Genomic DNA, 20,943 nt, shown 5'->3' on the forward strand with positions numbered 1-20,943 from the left:
AGAGGAGCTTCCTCGCTGCCTGCAACTGCCTCCATACCCTCGGCGCTCCCGTACGGCGGTGGACCTGCTCAAGCTCCCGGACTTGGGCTGTCAACTCATCCCTCTTCAGTTGCCGCTCCTTATTCTCGGCTGCAGAGATAGAGATGAATTCCCCCCGTAAGACGGCCTTCAGTGCCGCCCACTGTGTCGCCTGCGAAGTGTCAGTGTTGCTGTTGTGAGTGAGATAGTCCCGTATGACCTCCCCGACGCGTTGTACCACCGATTTTTTGTGTAGAAGTGTGTCCCGGAGGCGCCACGCCCCCCGAGAGGGGGAGGCCGCCGGCCACCGGAAAACGCCGGTGACTGGAGAGTGGTCAGACAGGGACAGGACCCCGATGTCCGCCGCCGTGGCAGCGGCACGCATCGGTCCACTCACCAGGAGGTAGTCCAGCCGTGAGTAGGTGCGGTGTGCGTGCGAGAAGAAAGAGTAGTCCCTATCCGTGGGGTGCAGGGAGCGCCAGAGATCATGCAAGTCCATTTCCGCAATCCGGGCCTTCCCATCCTGGGACAGCTCCCCCGTCTGCGGAAAGCGCTGGGCCGATCTGTCCATCCCAGAGTCAAAGACAATGTTGAGGTCTCCGCCCAAGATAATGTGTCGGTCTGGGGAAGCAGTGACATCCACCAGCGCGGAATCTAGGAAGCGCTCTTGATGCTCGTTTGGGCTATAAACGGAGCCAACTGTAAATGCTGTGCCTCCCAGGCGCATGCGATACGCAAGGAGCCTCCCCTTCTGTTCAGCACACTTATGCAACACCTCCCCCCGAAAGGAGCTCGCTAGGAGAATGGCCACCCCCGCTGTCTTGTTCGCTGCCGAGGAAAAGAACTGAGTGGGGAACTTAGCTGAGCGCATCCTATGGCAATCTCGGGGCAATAAGTGTGTCTCCTGCAAAAGGCAAATGTCCGCCTGCGTCCCCTCCAGCAACGACAGGATCGCTCTGCGCTTCACCGGGTTATTCAGACCCTGAACATTAAGGGTCACTACCTTTAGGCCCGGCATTCCTCACAGGGATCGGGAGCGCCATGCAATGGGTAGGGAATCAGCGGGCGGGGCGCGCGGGGCCGCAGCGCGGAACAAGCCAAAACAAAGCGGGCATAGACAACATCGGACGGGACCTTCCCAACCCCAAAACAACCCCCTCCCCCACCCAAAACCCAACCTCGGCAACTAGCCATCCCCAAACTCAAACACCCCATAGTCTCAGTCAAGCCCCAAAGGGCAAGTCCGTAGAAAAGAGCAAAGTGGACGTCCAGCCACTCACCTCCCCCCGCTCCCCCCAACCCCCCCGCCCCGTGCCAAGCATGTTAAGAAGCTAAAGACATCTCCCCCCGGAGTGCGTGTTAGGCCGTCAAGGCCACGCTAGAGGAGCCGGTTGAGTCCCCGGCCGCCGCCCTCAGGGCGTCAGCCCTGTCCGCCCTAATGGTAGGGGAGTCCGGGCGCCCTGCACTGGTCGCTGAGCGCCGCCTCGTTGACCTCCGCCGATTCCGTCCCTCCGAGGACCTCCACGACGGCGTAGCTCCCTCCTCCTCCGCTGCCGTGAGCCCCAGGACACCACAAATGTCTTGCAAGGAGCGTAGCTGGTGTAATACTCCGTTCCACCGAAAAATCAGGCGGAAGGGGTGACCCCAAGAGTACGGCGTCTCATGCTCGCGCAAAAAGTCAGTGGCAATCCTAAAGGACCTGCGTTTCTGCAGAGTGATGGCGGAGAGGTCCTGGTAAAGCGCCACTGGCCGATCCCGAAAGGTCAGGGGCTGTTTCCTGCGGGCTTCAGCCATGATACGTTCCTTTAGTGGAAAGTCGGGCAGAAAGGCCAGAATGTCCGGCGGGGGTGCTGATGGCTGGCGCTGACGGCCAACCCTATGCGCCCTGTCGATGCTGATGGGAAAGTCCGTGGCCTCCCCCAGGATCTCTCGGAACAGGGCCCGCAGGTAGCCCCCCAGATCGGACCCCTCATCCGCAGTCGGCACGCCCCGCACTCGGATGTTGTTCCTCCGAGATCTGTTCTCAAGGTCCTCAGAGTGGGCCTGGAGCTCCACACACTGTTCCCGGAGGCGAAGAACGTCCTGCTGGAGATGGACTATCTCCTCCGCTCGCTGTTGGCCCTCCGTCTCCGCCGCTTCCACACGCTCACCTAGGCCCTCCACCTCTCTGCGCACTTCTCGGACCTCGCTGGCCACCTCCCGCTTCAGTGTCTGGAAGTCCTCCCTGAGGGAGCTAAACAGTTCCTCCATAAAGGCCCTCGTGACGGGTGGCTCCCCTCCAGTCACGTCTGCCGGAGCCCGGGAGGGCCCCGGTGAGGGCTGTGCCCTGTCCCGCAAGTGCTGGGCCCTGCCAAGCATGTCCGGCAGAGTACGGTCCCCTTTCTTCGGGCCTCCTTTTCCAGACATCGCCAGCTCCACAGTCGGGCACTGGGCCAGGTGCCCCAGGGAAGCTCAGCCGCCGGCTAGCACTCGGCCCGGGTATCCCCCACAAGTGAGGTCGCTGCGTCACAGGTGACAAAATGGCGGCCTAGTCCGGTCACCGGCAGCCGCAAGAGCTAGCGTGAGACAACCAAGGGGGCCGCAGCGGTGGGGTCCCAACAGCTCATCCCTCCGGTAGTCAGTCCAGCAATAGCGGGAGGTCGCCCGCCGCCAGCAGCCAGGACTTCAGCGGAAACCGCCACCACTGCTCCTTCGGGGACAAAATGGCGGCCGGTCGGAGCCAGCCAAAACGACTAGGCCCGGCGACACCTCCGGGGCCTCCGAGGCACCCCGCCGTAAAATAAGTTCCACCCCCGGCCCCTGATTGTCACGCACAGGGGGCCAGATGGTCCGACCCCATCAGAGAGTCCGCCGTACCTCGGCTAGGGGTCAGGGCTTCCGCAATGCAAGGTGTCGCCATCACCAACCCGAGTGCCGGGGCACCCGTCCTAAGCCGTCCACACCGTCGGGCCCCTTCCTGCCAGGCTCCTTCAGTCACCGTCGAGCGGCGGGCCAGATCCCCTCCAAACCGCAACTTTCAGCACCAGGCCCAACCGAGGCGCCCGGACAGCTCTTCAATACGCTCCGCCCCTCGGGCTCGCCGCCGTCGTCCCTTGATCTCGGGCGAACTTTTGGGGGGGTTCCCCCGGGGCGATCCGGACAAAAACAGCACCGGTGTATGCCCCTGATGTTCCGCCACGCTCCTCTCCCGCGCTGAGCCTCAGCGGGGGGAGAGAAGCATAAGAAAAGGGCTTTAGCTTGGCCGGGCCGGAGGAGCTACGGGAGGAAGCGTCCGCTCACCCCGCCATCTTGGCCACGCCCCCCTGATGATCTTGGCCTTTAAACAGTTTAGTGAAGATGAAAATCTGAATGAAAAGGATCTAAGTCATTTTGTATACAGGTTTGTATATGGTCTTCGTCCAGAAATTAGTGAGATGATAAAACAACATACTGTAGATTGGCAGAATAAGAAAATAGACGAAGTATTGAGACACGCTAAATATTTCAGTGATGAGATTGAAGCTAAACAGTGAAAACTGAAAGAAAAAGCTATGTGGGCACAAGTGAAGGTAGCAGAGAGACAGGAAGCTCAATTAGCAGAACAAGCAAATAATACAGGATCAAGACAAAAATTCAGCCCTGGGAAAGGTAAAGGAAATATAGAGGAAACTGAGAAGACATTCCCGTGTCATAATTGCGGGAGAATAGGGCAGTGGAAATCCGAGTGTAAATTTCCCCCAAGTACTAACGATGAAAATGCATCATTGAATCCACAGGTGCAGAATGAGGTGAGTGGTCAACCGCAGCGACAGCAGCAGGTTGTTACCGAGCAGAATCAGGTGCCAAAACTGCCTATTCCACAGAGCAAAAACTCCCAGAGGTACGGATTCTACAATGGAGAACAGGTAAATAAACCGCCACGCGCTAGCGCTGTTATGCAGTATTGGCTGCAACGCGATGAGAGTGATTCAGAAGACAGTTATTGACGGTGCTGAAGGGAGGAAGAAGAGTGCGTACTTGGCGCAACTCTAGACGTAGACCAGTCAGGCCCATTTGTAGATGGAAAGATTGATGATGAAAGCATTACTTTCCTAGTTGATACTGGTGCTACTCGATCAACTGTCAGATCAGCTGATGTTAAGAATCTTCCTCTCTCGGATGAAACGATCCAAGTAGTTGGTGTATCCAACAGGCAGATTAAAACTTATCTTACAGACCCAGTGAAAGTTAGCATAGGGAAATTTTCTGAAATGCACCACTTTGTCGTGTGCAATACCCGTCCTGTGAATCTGTTAGGTAGAGATTTGTTGTGCAAAATGAACTGCACTATATTTTGTACCCCAGATGGGATAGCATTTGAAACCCCGGATGAAGATGTGCTGTATAAAATGACAATGACAAACAGGGAAAATAAGGTTATTGAAACCTTTGCTGTATTTAACCCTGATGAATTACCTAAAGAATTAAAACAATCTGTTAAGGCAATAGTTTGGGATTTCACAGGAGAAGACGTGGGATTAATGAGAAATGTAGATCCAGTAAAAATAACAGTAAAAGAAGGAGTAAGTTATCCAAATGTCCCCCAATATAAATTGACACCTGAAATAACTGAAAGAGTGACTCCTGTAACTGAGAAAATGATAAAACAAGGTATTTTGAGAGTAATATTGAGTAGTCCATGTAATTCACCAATAATGGGACTGAAAAAGCCTAGTGGGAAGTTCAGGATAGTACAAGATCTGAGAAAGATAAACAAAATTGTTGTGTCCTGTTGTCCCATTGTACCAAATCCATCTGTGATTTTATATCAGATTCCCCATGATGCAGAATGGTATACAGTAATTGATCTATGTCATGCTTTCTTTTCTATCCCATTGCACCATGACAGTCAGCAAATTTTTGCATTTCGTTTCGGCGAGCGTATTTTGGCTTGGTGCTGAATTCCACAAGGGTATACAGAAAGCCCCTCAATATTTAATCAGCTATTGAAGAAGTCTTTGGAAAGTCTAGAAATGCCCGAAAATTCAGTATTAGTCCAGTACATCGACAACCTTCTTGTGGCGTCAAAAACCCGTGAGGCTTGTGAACTTGACACAATAGCCTTGCTGAATCATTTGGCAGATGGAGGACTTAAAGTGTTGCCATCAAAGTTACAATTTTGCAAGAAAGAAGTACAATATTTAGGACATCACATTGAAAAAGGACTGAGAAAAATAACGATAGTTAGAATCAGGATCATAAAAAGAATGAGTGCACCCATGACCCAAAGAGAGGTGAGAATGTTTCTGGGAATGGTTGGATATTGTCGTCAGTGGATTAGCAACTTTTCGTTGATTGCAAAACCTTTGGTGTGACTGATAAGAAGTGATGTGAAAGATCCCATTGATTTGAACAAAGAAGAATTGGCAGCATTTAAAAGATTGAGAGATGGGTTGTGTGAAGCACCTGCATTAGGTATGCCTAACTATGAAAAGGAGTTTGAGTTGTATTGCAGTGAGAGAAATGGATGTGCGCTCTCTGTGCTAATACAGAAGCATGGAAAACTGAGGAGACCAATTGCATATTTTTCATCAATGTTGGACCCAGTAGCTGTAGCGTTACCTGGGTGTTTGAAAGCAGTAGCTGCTACATGCCGGTTTGGAACAGAGTGAGGGAATTGTGATGGGATAGCCAGTGAAAGTGTTTGTACCTCATGATGTGGCAATCCTTTTAACAAGGAGTCGCAGTCAGTATATGACACATAGTCGGCTGACTACGTATGAGAAAGTTATACTAGGTGCCACGAATGTAAGTCTTGTGAGATGTTTGAATGTGAATCCTTCAACATTACTGCCTGATGCTGAAAATGTGGAAGTCAGAGATGAAGCAGATCATGATTGTCTGGATGTACTTGATTTCTGTACAAAACCACGATCTGACATAAAAGATTTACCCTTACCAGCAAGTGATTTTGTTCTGTTTGTGGACGGGTCTTGTTTGAGAACAGATAATGGAGTGTTAAGTGCAGCATATGCGGTATGTACGGTTGCAGCAGTAATGGGAGCATCATATTTTAAAGGAGAAAATTCGGCACAAGTAGCTAAACTTGTTGCTTTGACTAGAGCATGCAAGATTGGAAAAAGTGGGAGAGTGACTGTGATAACTGACAGCCAGTATGGATTCGGAGCTGTACACGACTTCGGTCAAATATGGCTGCAGAGAGTCTTTTGGACATCAAGTGGAACTCCCATTAAGAATGCTGAAGTGGTTGGAAAATTGCTTGAGGCGATACAGCTGCCTAGGCAATTGGCTGTTGTGAAGTGTGCCGCCCATAGTCAAAGTGGTGATTATATCGCCACAAATACGCTAATAACATGGCACAATACTGTGCACGAAATCAGAATTCCATTAATCGGGCTAAGGAAAGAGAAGTGATTTCTTGCTCCTTGATGTTTACCAACATTGTGGGAACATGGGAAGAAGTGAGACAATTACAGGAAGAAGCAGGAAATGAGGAAATGAAGCAGTGGGTAAAAGCAGGATGTGCTCTAAGAGAGAAGGATCATGTGTGGGTCTATCGAGATGGAAGACCAGTCATGCCTGATAGAATGATGTCTGCCAAGGCACGGATGTATCATGGTCAGGGACACATGGGGAGAGATGCTATGGTCAGGTCATTTAAACAAACCTGGTACAGTGCAAAATTCAGACTTGTAGCAGAAAGTCTTTGTCAGAGATGCCTAATATGTCAGCAATACAATCCTGGAAGAAAGACAGTAGTAAGTCTAGGAACAATAGGTCGAGAAGGAGGGCCTTTTACCAGAATGCAAGTGGATTTCAATGAGATGCCTCCCTGTAACAGACTGAGGTATGTTTTGGTTATGGTCTGTCTGTTTTCTAGATGGGTAGAAGCATTCCCAACCAGAAGAAATGATGGGATGACAGTGGCAAAATTACTTTTGAGGGAATTCATCCCTAGATTTGGGTTCCCAGTGACAATTGAATCAGACCGAGGAGGACATTTTCATAATGAGATCATAAAACTGATTTGTGAAGCATTGAATGTACAACAAAAACTACATTGTGCCTACCGACCAGAGGCTTCTGGTGTGGTGGAAGAGATGAATGGTACTATCAAAAACAAGATAGGGAAAATGTGTTTAGCCACAGGTATGAAATGGCCTGATGTCTTGCCTCTGGTACTCATGACTATAAAATCAATTCCAGATAGAACTACAGGGTTAAGCCCCCATGAAATTATCATGGGACGAGTCATGCGGCACGTGTTTATACCAGTCAACAAGCTGATGACTATAACTGATGACATGGTGTTGGAATACTGTAAAAGCCTGGCTGACGCAGTTCATTCTGTGTTTCATCAGGTTGGAGCAGATTCCACCACCCTTGAAAAGAAGCCAGCCCATGATCTAAGCCCAGGGGACTGGGTGAGAGTAAAAGTACACAGAAGAAGAAACTGTTTGGTTCCAAGGTGGGGAAAACCAAGACAAATCATCTTGACCACAACAACAGCTGTAAAGTGTGCTGGATTGAAAAACTGGATCCATGCAAGCCATACATTGAGAATTCCAAATCCAGTAGACAGCAAGGAAAAGGAGTATTTTGATGAATCAGAATCCAGTACTGAGTCAGATGACGAAGAGCCAAAAACAAAAGAAAACCCTGAAAGGGGGGAAGCAGAACAAAGTCTAACATATGTTCCAAGAAGTATTTCCCTGAGAAGAAGGTTACAGATTTCTGAGACCAAACAAGGAGCGAAGTGTTCAAGGGAAAACCAAAGAAAAAGACAGTGAAGAGACAATAAAAGAGATTCATGAGAAGGAAGTGCCGGATGAAAGATTGAGAGAAATTCCACCTGAAACAACACATTTAGATGGAAAGGTGCCAGATACAGAGAGAGAGGGAAAGATTATTGAGGAAGACCCCCGAGGAGGTGTAGGGAACTCCAACATCCAGTTAGAAACAGGGGCAAGTAGTCAGCAGGAAGATTGCACGTCGGAGATTCAAGGAGGGACAGAAGTAGGGAAAACTAAAGAAGTGGTGGAAAAAGAAACTGTTGAGAGTAAAAAGCAAGTTGAAACAGAGTCAGAAGAAAGCGAAGATGAAATACCTGAAGGTCGAGTTCTAACAAAGAGAGCTTGGAGAACGGAAAAGAATGACAAAGGAAGTAGATTGAAAAGAGGAGCAAAAGATGATGTTTGGCCCGAATAAAATAAAACAGTTGAGATACCGACTGACACGAGTAAATTCACCAAGAGCTGAACAGGTGAATGAAGTGACAAGTCAGGTGAAATCAAAAGACGAAGAAACCACTGAAATTAAAGAGAGCAAAAGAACCAGAAAACCTAATCAGAAGTATAAGTCACCAGAATGGACATATGTGGCCCTGCCTGAAGTAAAAGAAGAGGCGGATAGCCGAGGAAATCCAGAGGTGGTTGTACCAGAAGTGGTTGAGGAAGACGAAGAATCGGAAATCCTGAGAGTTATCTTGTCCGATATTGGAGAAGAAGCGGATGTTCAGGACATTCTGTATACCGATCACGAAGGAAAAGTGAAAAATGATGAAATGCCAAACTGAATGAGATAAGAAAACAACTGATGGAAAGACAATAAAAAGACAGAAAAAGACAAAAACTGGTAGAACCAAGTAGGTGCTTAGAGCCTTGTGTTAGAAAACTAGTTGTGAAGTAGAAGAGGCTAAGTCAAAAGATACAGTCCATTTTAACAAAGATGGCAAACATAGATAGTAGAAAAGGTAGAAGTACATTTATGAAGAGATGGTGTAAAATGTGTTGTTGCTGTACAGGATTATTAATGCTTCTGTGGAGTGTACTTGTTCTCCTGATCTCATTTAAAGTTACTATAGATACACTAGAAGGACATAGAGAAAACATAACTAATATAGGGAAGATTCAAAAGGTAGTTCCGACTAGAATAGATAAAAACTATTTACACAAAGACAGGTCTACAACTAATTTCTCTAATAATGTGTTTTCGAAATTGTTGTATGAATATGTAAAAACAATGGATGTAAGGGACTGCTATGTCTGTATGCAGTTACCTGCCTCTGTATCGGAGAGAGTGACTTATCACCACCTTCCAGTAACTTATGGAATAACCTGTAGTGTAATAGCTAGTTTATTTTATCAGACAGGGAAATTAGAATATTATTTTTCAGATGTAGATACTATATTTTCACAAGTACCGTCAATTAACAAGCTAAATAAGGTAAAACCTGCAAAGGTATTAGGTGAATTTTTCTTAGAGACTAAAGAACTAACATAAGAATATATATTTGAAAACAATTTGACTTGCAGTTGAAAGAAAGCGGAAAAGACATTTTTAGATATGGTTGAAGAAAGGAGACTGAAAATGCAAAGAAAGGCATCAGAAGGAAAGGTGGAGAAAACAGTATGGATGTAGAAATGGAAAAACACTTGAAAGGGGAAACGAGTCCAACTATGGCTTTAGATTGGCCTCAGAAAGGGAAATTATGTATCAGAAGGAATCCAACTGCATATGATAATTATTTTATAGGGAATAGCGAGTGCCATGATACATACCGAATCATGGGTGGATGGGGATTTAAAGGTGGAAAAGATCCAGTTTTTCCTGGATTATATTTTATTTGTGGGAACAGGGCATATTATCGTTTGTCAGACCATTGGTATGGCACATGTTATGTAGGTCTGGTTTTTCCAAAGATTTTTCACATGGATATAGGAGAAGATGGTGTACATAACTTAGGTAGTAATTTAGTACGTAGTAAGAGAGACTCTTGGGGAGAAATTGTAGGTGATATTTTTGGAGTATTGATACCGGCAGTGGGAATATCTCTGAATGCAAACAAAATTAGAATACTTTCAACAGTAGTGGATCGCTTGTCAACAAGCACTGCTGGAGGATTTTTATTGGTAAACACTGAAATGGTTGCCAATGCGTGCTATGGTAATGCAAAATCGACTTGCCCTTGATATATTATTGGCAAAAGACGGTGGAGTCTGTGGAATGCTGAAAGTTCAACATTGTTGTACTTACATTCCTGACAAAAGTAAAGATTTGAAAATTTATATTAAAAATATTACAGAAGTGCATGACGAAATTGCACCACTGGAGGTTGAAGGTGTATGGGAAAAGATTGGAAGGAAAATATCAGCTATTAAAGAATTCTTAGTAAATTTAGGTAGTACCTTTTTAGGTAAGACATTATTTCCATTAACATGTGTGATTTTTATAGTATTAATAATAAGATTAGGGTGTATTTGTAGTAAAAAGAATAAAAACCAGAAAAAATTAAAAAGAGAAAATTTAAGGAGAAAAGACGTAAAACAAGAGAGAGAATTTGATGAGATAGAATTGGAAGAAGTTAAGGAGAGTATGTACAAATCAGCAACAACAGAAGAGACGGGAAAACTGAATTATGAATAAAAACAAGAAATCATTTTGAAATTCCGTAAAAGAGATACAACATTTTTATGGTGTGGTGATATAATCACCAAAGGGGGGATTGCTGGAGCGGGTAGTACAACATTTTGTATACCCCCCACATTTCTGCATGTTTATATTAATCCGAATAATCTATTAGTTATAATGTTATTAATCTGTTTGAAGTAATATCTAACCAACTATATTAATGAAAGAATTACACGTGGGATTTGCATTTGCATGGCTGAATTAATTGTATACAAATATATGTACACATACTAATGGTAGAAAATTAGAATATTGCATGATATATGTTGCTTTTGTGACGTAATTGTAAATTGCACCAGATGACATCGTTGGGTGAATATAAATGCTTTAAATGTTGCTATCATGCTAGATAATTACATATACATAGGGGAATTAGTGAGGGTTTAACATTTTATTAGCCATTTCAATGTTTTAATTACGTTTTGTGTTTGTTTTACTTAAGTTGAACAATTTGGGCCTTCGTAAAGATGGCAGACTCCGACACGACGGCCTAGTCACTATTCCACGAGGTTTCGGGTGAAGTGCGCCTGCGCCACAGCCAGCAACAAGTGGCCTCGTCTTGACCTCATGTGAGATGTACCCATCAAGGACGCACTGGGAGAGTTGCCAAGTTTGTCAAACAAAAAGACTGTCTTTAAAACCGGAAACAGCAAGTGTGATGACCTAACCTAATAGACTATGTGAGAACTTCACCGAATGACCCCAAATCATCCAATCAGGACTGTCTAAAACTGATTTTTGTTACATCTTGACATAAAATTCATTATAAAAGATGGTAGACTAGTGAGTTAGAGAACCTTTTTCTTTTCCTGACGTTATGCTGACGGAGAGGACAGTGACACTGCTGGACAGCTGTAATCCTGAATCTATGACAGACTGAATTGCTGCCTGACTTTGATGAATTAAAGATTTTTCCAGGACTTGATTGATTTAGAGGACGACTAATAGCCAGATTAGGTAAATATGATGTTCGATGTTTTGGTTTATGATCTTTTAGATTGCAATTGATTAGAAAAACAAAATTATTATTCTAACAAACAAATATGTCGGGTGAGTTAATTCAAGAAATTAGAATAAGATTAAATGTAGATTAAAGAATTGAATCACCAAATATCCAATATCAACTAACTGATTCATCGACTAAATGGAGGGAATATCTTGAGGTTCTGAGTTCAATAAAGGTACTTAATGTATGTTCATGTGAATTAAGTTCTTTAGGTGAAAAGGTATTCCTTTCATGTCAGCGTTTGGAAAATGTATCTCTCCCGTGAGAACGGATCAATGAAGTGTGAGTGTTGGTGTTATGGGCCTCACCAATGAATGTATTGAGTGAATGTGCTAGTGTGATATTTGATATGTGACTCAGGGAGGATTTAAAATTCCAAGCTGCATCAGTTTTTCTGGTAGCAGTATGATGGTTATTATTGTTTTGGTTTGGTGATTATTGCTTGTAAATTGCTTATTGGTTATTGATTAGTATTGATTTATGTATTAACACACTATGTTGAGTCGCGTCGAGTTCTATTTTGTTGGCACGGCTTCTGGGATGTAGGAAGTTGGAAGTTTGTAACGGTTCCGTAGTAGAGCAGAGGTAAGCGCTGCTCTCGGGAAAGACGGAATTGTTGTTGCCCTGTAGGTACACAGGGAAAACGTGTGACGATTGAAGACGCACAACGCATTGTCGGGGTTCGATTTCGGTAACATCGTCGTGTGTTGCCATTAGAGACATTTTCTGTGTGAGAGAAGTGTGTATGATAGCAAAGGTTACCTGTGAAATTTTGGTCTTAGGTACCAGGAGGCCAGAAGGTACTCTGATAACGCTTATCACTGGAAAGGTAACAGGTGTTCTCTGAGCTTGCTAGAAGGATAAAGTAGAGGGAAGTGCTACTTTGTTAACGAATGTTATAATTCTGTAGCAGGACAGACTGTTCGCTGTTCTCGGGAAAGACAGGATTCTATGTGAATGAACTATGTTTTCTGTATGAAAGTGCGTGAATGAAAAGGCATTCCGGTTAATTGTGAAACTCTGGTTTTATTTCTCAGGAGCATTAGGTCTCCAACTAGGTGTCTTAATTTTGGAGAAACAGTTAGCTAATGCTTGCTAGGGTAAGGTAGAAGGATGTGCTACTTTATCAACGGAAGTAACGATTCCGTAGTAGGGCAGAGGTAAGGGCTGCTCTCGGGAAAGACGGAATTCACGTGAGAAAGGTCTATTGCTATTCCTTGGTTAGCGAAGCGGACAATGGTGGTGTTTTTGTGTTGTTACTAACAGATTTGTAAATTTGAAAAGTGAATTTTGTAAAGGAGGGGTAGACAGGAGCAGGAGTTGCGGCAGCGGCTGCTGATGTCAGAACGACCGCGCTGGGATTGTCCAGTCAGTTGGAAACGTAGAACGCTCCTGATTGGTGTGTTAGTGTACGCCGCGCTAGGAGTGGAGAATCACAGGGTGACGTAGACACTCCTGATTGGTGCGTTAGGGTGAGTCGCGCTGGGATTGGAGAATTGCAGAATGACGTAGACGTTCCAGATTGGTGCATTAGTGTGAGTCGCGCTACAATTGGTCAGAAAAGCGGTACGGTCGAAAGGAGAGAGCAGTGATACACGAAAAGACAGGAAAGATGTATTACGATCCACCAGAAAAGGAGAAGAAGTCGTGGTTTGGAAGAATTAAAAAGTGGTTTAAGAAGGACAAACAGATTGCAACTAGGGAAGGACAATTACTTCCTCCACTGAAAACCCCCGCATCCTTTATGGTTGCGAAATATGGATATCACACCTGTATTTGGTTAGACAATTGGGTCAAGTATACTAAGGATGACGGAGTTTTTAGAACCGAGTCCTAGACCAACACAATTTGAAGCATTGACAGAATGGTCAGATGAGATGCATGACCGAGAAAGACAGAGAAGTGGCGGAAGGTATAGGTACATGTTTGGTAGGTCATATGGACATGAGAATCATGATGATCGAATGAGAAGGTGGCGGAATGCGAGTATGACTGAGGGTTTGTTTCCCGTAAGAACTGCAGGAGAAAATGAAGGAAGAAAATGCGCAGAAAAGAGACATAATGTGGAATTGAGAGGGTATGGAGTGAATGAATCAGAGGATGATGTTCTTGATGACATGTTCTATAAAAATCCACCCCCATATCGGCCAGAACCAGAAATATTAACACCAAGTGCCCCAATGAAAGAAAATTTACGAATCATAAAAACGGAGCCAGAGTTCCAGGATTTGGGAAAAAACAATTCCATTAGAGAAGGAGAAAGGAAGTCATAAAGTAGAATAAATGGTGAAAATTCAGCAGAACTAGCAAAGACAACCCTAGAATTAACAGAGAAAATAAGAGAATTAACCAAAAATCTGGAAGCCGTAACAGTTCCAGTAACGATAGATCCAGTAATGCCAATTTTCGATAAACAAAAAGATAGCGAACATTGTTTAACGGTCCATTATAAAAGCAATAAACAGGTAGAACAGCCAAAAGCGAGTCAAAATGAAAATCCATGGAGACAGACAATAAGTATGATTGAACCAAAAGTTTCAAATAATCCGTTTGTAGGCCAGAATTGTGCAGAAAGACGTATAACAACAGTGGAGTCAATATTAGAAACACAAAAGGATTCAGAACAAGGTAATGTCGAGAAGTCAGTAGGACCATCTACAGAGGAATTAAGTGAATGGTTGAGAAGCTTGCAGAGAAAAGACAAAGAATCTCAGTCAATAGATGTGGCCAAATTACGAATGGTACTGGAAGAGTTAATAGTAGGAACTATCCCTACGGAGAAGTTAAAAACTTACCGGGATGAGGAGTTGTTATTTCTGTGTAAAAGCATAACTTGGAGAGAAAAAAGTCTCCATGAAAGATTAGAAGAAGTAGCTAATGAAATGGGTATAGATCTTGAAAAGGTAAAAGCCCTACAGAAACCATATCGAATAGATTTCACTGAAAAGGACATTGAAAATATGAATACCACAGGATGAATGAGTCAGATTAAGGAAATAATTATCTTGTTGAGAAAATGGGGAGATGTGGAAAAATGGAAAAGTAGATTGTATCGAAAATGAGATGATGCTTCAGATAAAACCTTTTCAGCTTTCCCTGTTAGAGAAAAGAAGAAGGTCTTAACAGAATATCCTATGAGAGAGATTCCAGGAGGAGGATATGTACATGTCCCATGGACTAGGCAAGTTATTTTGTCATTCACAAATGACTTCCCTCGACTACGTGAAAAACCCGTCGAGTGGTATTGACAGGTAGACAGATTTGTGAAATTGTCCAAAGTATTATGGATTGATCTAAACAGCCTGTTTGACATAATAGTACCAGCAGACCTATGGACAGAGTGTAAAATAATGATAGATTGGCCAACACAAGAATACCCAAAGGATCCAAGAACAGGGGCTCCAGACTCCGAGGTAATGAAGAAATACGAACAGGTTATTGCCTTTCTGAAGAATAAGGTTCCACCTAAAGAGACAGATTGGGTAAAAATTGACAGAACGCATCAGGAAAGCAAAGAGTCAGTACATGTGTACTATGGGAGGCTGATCTTGGCCTTTAAACAGTTTAGTGGAGATGAAAATCTGAATGAAAAGGATCTAAGTCATTTTGTATACAGGTTTATATATGGTCTTCGTCCAGAAATTAGTGAGATGATAAAACAACATACTGTAGATTGGCAGAATAAGAAAATAGACGAAGTATTGAGACACGCTAAATATTTCAGTGATGAGATTGAAGCTAAACAGTGAAAACTGAAAGAAAAAGCTATGTGGGCACAAGTGAAGGTAGCAGAGAGACAGGAAGCTCAATTAGCAGAACAAGCAAATAATACAGGATCAAGACAAAAATTCAGCCCTGGGAAAGGTAAAGGAAATATAGAGGAAACTAAGAATAATTGCGGGAGAATAGGGCAGTGGAAATCCAAGTGTAAATTTCCCCCAAGTACTAACGATGAAAATGCATCATTGAATCCACAGGTGCAGAATGAGGTGAGTGGTCAACCGCAGCGACAGCAGCAGGTTGTTACCGAACAGAATCAGGTGCCAAAACTGCCTATTCCACAGAGCAAAAACTCCTAGAGGTACGGATTCTACAACGGAGAACAGGTAAATAAACCGCCACGCGCTAGCGCTGTTATGCAGTATTGGCTGCAACGCAATGAGAGTGATTCAGAAGAAAGTTATTGACGGTGCTGAAGGGAGGAAGAAGAGTGCGTACTTGGCGCAACTCTAGACGTAGACCAGTCAGGCCCATTTGAAGATGGAAAGATTGATGATGAAAGCATTACTTTCCTAGTTGATACTGGTGCTACTCGATCAACTGTCAGATCAGCTGATGTTAAGAATCTTCCTCTCTCGGATGAAACGATCCAAGTAGTTGGTGTATCCAACAGGCAGATTAAAACTTATCTTACAGACCCAGTGAAAGTTAGCATAGGGAAATTTTCTGAAATGCACCACTTTGTCGTGTGCAATACCAGTCCTGTGAATCTGTTAGGTAGAGATTTGTTGTGCAAAATGAACTGCACTATATTTTGTACCCCAGATGGGATAGCATTTGAAACCCCGGATGAAGATGTGCTGTATAAAATGACAATGACAAACAGGGAAAATAAGGTTATTGAAACCTTTGCTGTATTTAACCCTGATGAATTACCTAAAGAATTAAAACAATCTGTTAAGGCAATAGTTTGGGATTTCACAGGAGAAGACGTGGGATTAATGAGAAATGTAGATCCAGTAAAAATAACAGTAAAAGAAGTAGTAAGTTATCCAAATGTCCCCCAATATAAATTGACACCTGAAATAATTGAAGGAGTGACTCCTGTAACTGAGAAAATGATAAAACAAGGTATTTTGAGAGTAATAATGAGTAGTCCATGTAATTCACCAATAATGGGACTGAAAAAGCCTAGTGGGAAGTTCAGGATAGTACAAGATCTGAGAAAGATAAACAAAATTGTTGTGTCCTGTTGTCCCATTGTACCAAATCCATCTGTGATTTTATATCAGATTCCCCATGATGCAGAATGGTATACAGTAATTGATCTATGTCATGCTTTCTTTTCTATCCCATTGCACCATGACAGTCAGCAAATTTTTGCATTTCGTTTCGGCGAGCGTATTTTGGCTTGGTGCCGAATTCCACAAGGGTATACAGAAAGCCCCTCAATATTTAATCAGCTATTGAAGAAGTCTTTGGAAAGTCTAGAAATGCCCGAAAATTCAGTATTAGTCCAGTACATCGACGACCTGGCGTCAAAAACCCGTGAGGCTTGTGAACTTGACACAATAGCCTTGCTGAATCATTTGGCAGATGGAGGACTTAAAGTGTTGCCATCAAAGTTACAATTTTGCAAGAAAGAAGTACAATATTTAGGACATCACATTGAAAAAGGACTGAGAAAAATAACGATAGTTAGAATCAGGATCATAAAAAGAATGAGTGCACCCATGACCCAAAGAGAGGTGAGAATGTTTCTGGGAATGGTTGGATATTGTCGTCAGTGGATTAGCAACTTTTCGTTGATTGCAAAACCTTTGGTGTGACTGATACGAAGTGATGTGAAAGATCCCATTGATTTGAACAAAGAAGAATTGGCAGCATTCAAAAGATTGAGAGATGGGTCGTGTGAAGCACCTGCATTAGGTATACCTAACTATGAAAAGGAGTTTGAGTTGTATTGCAGTGAGAGAAATGGATGTGCGCTCTCTGTGCTAATACAGAAGCATGGAAAACTGAGGAGACCAATTGCATATTTTTCATCAATGTTGGACCCAGTAGCTGTAGCGTTACCTGGGTGTTTGAAAGCAGTAGCTGCTACATGCCGGTTTGGAACAGAGTGAGGGAATTGTGATGGGATAGCCTGTGAAAGTGTTTGTACCTCATGATGTGGCAATCCTTTTAACAAGGAGTCGCAGTCAGTATATGACACATAGTCGGCTGACTACGTATGAGAAAGTTATACTAGGTGCCACGAATGTAAGTCTTGTGAGATGTTTGAATGTGAATCCTTCAACATTACTGCCTGATGCTGAAAATGTGGAAGTCAGAGATGAAGCAGATCATGATTGTCTGGATGTACTTGATTTCTGTACAAAACCACGATCTGACATAAAAGATTTACCCTTACCAGAAAGTGATTTTGTTCTGTTTGTGGACGGGTCTTGTTTGAGAATAGATGATGGAGTGTTAAGTGCAGCATATGCGGTATGTACGGTTGCAGCAGTAATGGGAGCATCATATTTTAAAGGAGAAAAATCAGCACAAGTAGCTAAACTTGTTGCTTTGACTAGAGCATGCAAGATTGGAAAAAGTGGGAGAGTGACTGTGATAACTGACAGCCAGTATGGATTCGGAGCTGTACACGACTTCGGTCAAATATGGCTGCAGAGAGGCTTTTGGACATCAAGTGGAACTCCCATTAAGAATGCTGAAGCGGTTGGAAAATTGCTTGAGGCGATACAGCTGCCTAGGCAATTGGCTGTTGTAAAGTGTGCCGCCCATAGTCAAAGTGGTGATTATATCGCCACAAATACGCTAATGACATGGCACAATACTGTGCACGAAATCAGAATTCCATTAATCGGGCTAAGGAAAGAGAAGTGATTTCTTGCTCCTTGATGTTTACCAACATTGTGGGAACATGGGAAGAATTGAGACAATTACAGGAAGAAGCAGGAAATGAGGAAATGAAGCAGTGGGTAAAAGCAGGATGTGCTCTAAGAGAGAAGGATCATGTGTGGGTCTATCGAGATGGAAGACCAGTCATGCCTGATAGCATGATGTCTGCCAAGGCACGGATGTATCATGGTCAGGGACACATGGGGAGAGATGCTATGGTCAGGTCATTTAAACAAACCTGGTACAGTGCAAAATTCAGACTTGTAGCAGAAAGTCTTTGTCAGAGATGCCTAATATGTCAGCAATACAATCCTGGAAGAAAGACAGTAGTAAGTCTAGGAACAATAGGTCGAGAAGGAGGGCCTTTTACCAGAATGCAAGTGGATTTCAATGAGATGCCTCCCTGTAACAGACTGAGGTATGTTTTGGTTATGGTCTGTCTGTTTTCTAGATGGGTAGAAGCATTCCCAACCAGAAGAAATGATGGGATGACAGTGGCAAAATTACTTTTGAGGGAATTCATCCCTAGATTTGGGTTCCCAGTGACAATTGAATCAGACCGAGGAGGACATTTTCATAATGAGATCATAAAACTGATTTGTGAAGCATTGAATGTACAACAAAAACTACATTGTGCCTAAAGACCAGAGGCTTCTGGTGTGGTGGAAGAGATGAATGGTACTATCAAAAACAAGATAGGGAAAATGTGTTTAGCCACAGGTATGAAATGGCCTGATGTCTTGCCTCTGGTACTCATGACTATAAAATCAATTCCAGATAGAACTACAGGGTTAAGCCCCCATGAAATTATCATGGGACGAGTCATGCGGCACGTGTTTATACCAGTCAACAAGCTGATGACTATAACTGATGACATGGTGTTGGAATACTGTAAAAGCCTGGCTGACGCAGTTCATTCTGTGTTTCATCAGGTTGGAGCGGATTCCACCACCCTTGAAAAGAAGCCAGCCCATGATCTAAGCCCAGGGGACTGGGTGAGAGTAAAAGTACACAGAAGAAGAAACTGTTTGGTTCCAAGGTGGGGAAAACCAAGACAAATCATCTTGACCACAACAACAGCTGTAAAGTGTGCTGGATTGAAAAACTGGATCCATGCAAGCCATACATTGAGAATTCCAAATCCAGTAGACAGCAAGGAAAAGGAGTATTTTGATGAATCAGAATCCAGTACTGAGTCAGATGACGAAGAGCCAAAAACAAAAGAAAACCCTGAAAGGGGGGAAGCAGAACAAAGTCTAACATATGTTCCAAGAAGTATTTCCCTGAGAAGAAGGTTACAGATTTCTGAGACCAAACAAGGAGCGAAGTGTTCAAGGGAAAACCAAAGAAAAAGACAGTGAAGAGACAATAAAAGAGATTCATGAGAAGGAAGTGCCGGATGAAAGATTGAGAGAAATTCCACCTGAAACAACACATTTAGATGGAAAGGTGCCAGATACAGAGAGAGAGGGAAAGATTATTGAGGAAGACCCCCGAGGAGGTGTAGGGAACTCCAACATCCAGTTAGAAACAGGGGCAAGTAGTCAGCAGGAAGATTGCACGTCGGAGATTCAAGGAGGGACAGAAGTAGGGAAAACTAAAGAAGTGGTGGAAAAAGAAACTGTTGAGAGTAAAAAGCAAGTTGAAACAGAGTCAGAAGAAAGCGAAGATGAAATACCTGAAGGTCGAGTTCTAACAAAGAGAGCTTGGAGAACGGAAAAGAATGACAAAGGAAGTAGATTGAAAAGAGGAGCAAAAGATGATGTTTGGCCCGAATAAAATAAAACAGTTGAGATACCGACTGACACGAGTAAATTCACCAAGAGCTGAACAGGTGAATGAAGTGACAAGTCAGGTGAAATCAAAAGACGAAGAAACCACTGAAATTAAAGAGAGCAAAAGAACCAGAAAACCTAATCAGAAGTATAAGTCACCAGAATGGACATATGTGGCCCTGCCTGAAGTAAAAGAAGAGGCGGATAGCCGAGGAAATCCAGAGGTGGTTGTACCAGAAGTGGTTGAGGAAGACGAAGAATCGGAAATCCTGAGAGTTATCTTGTCCGATATTGGAGAAGAAGCGGATGTTCAGGACATTCTGTATACCGATCACGAAGGAAAAGTGAAAAATGATGAAATGCCAAACTGAATGAGATAAGAAAACAACTGATGGAAAGACAATAAAAAGACAGAAAAAGACAAAAACTGGTAGAACCAAGTAGGTGCTTAGAGCCTTGTGTTAGAAAACTAGTTGTGAAGTAGAAGAGGCTAAGTCAAAAGATACAGTCCATTTTAACAAAGATGGCAAACATAGATAGTAGAAAAGGTAGAAGTACATTTATGAAGAGATGGTGTAAAATGTGTTGTTGCGGTACAGGATTATTAATGCTTCTGTGGAGTGTACTTGCTCTCCTGATCTCATTTAAAGTTACTATAGATACACTAGAAGGACATAGAGAAAACATAACTAATATAGGGAAGATTCAAAAGGTAGTTCCGACTAGAATAGATAAAAACTATTTACACAAAGACAGGTCTACAACTAATTTCTCTAATAATGTGTTTTCGAAATTGTTGTATGAATATGTAAAAACAATGGATGTAAGGGACTGCTATGTCTGTATGCAGTTACCTGCCTCTGTATCGGAGAGAGTGACTTATCACCACCTTCCAGTAACTTATGGAATAACCTGTAGTGTAATAGCTAGTTTATTTTATCAGACAGGGAAATTAGAATATTATTTTTCAGATGTAGATACTATATTTTCACAAGTACCGTCAATTAACAAGCTAAATAAGGTAAAACCTGCAAAGGTATTAGGTGAATTTTTCTTAGAGACTAAAGAACT

Source organism: Triturus cristatus, chromosome 5_2 (genome assembly GCF_964204655.1).
Source record: "Triturus cristatus chromosome 5_2, aTriCri1.1, whole genome shotgun sequence".
Taxonomy (NCBI): Eukaryota; Metazoa; Chordata; class Amphibia; order Caudata; family Salamandridae; genus Triturus; species Triturus cristatus.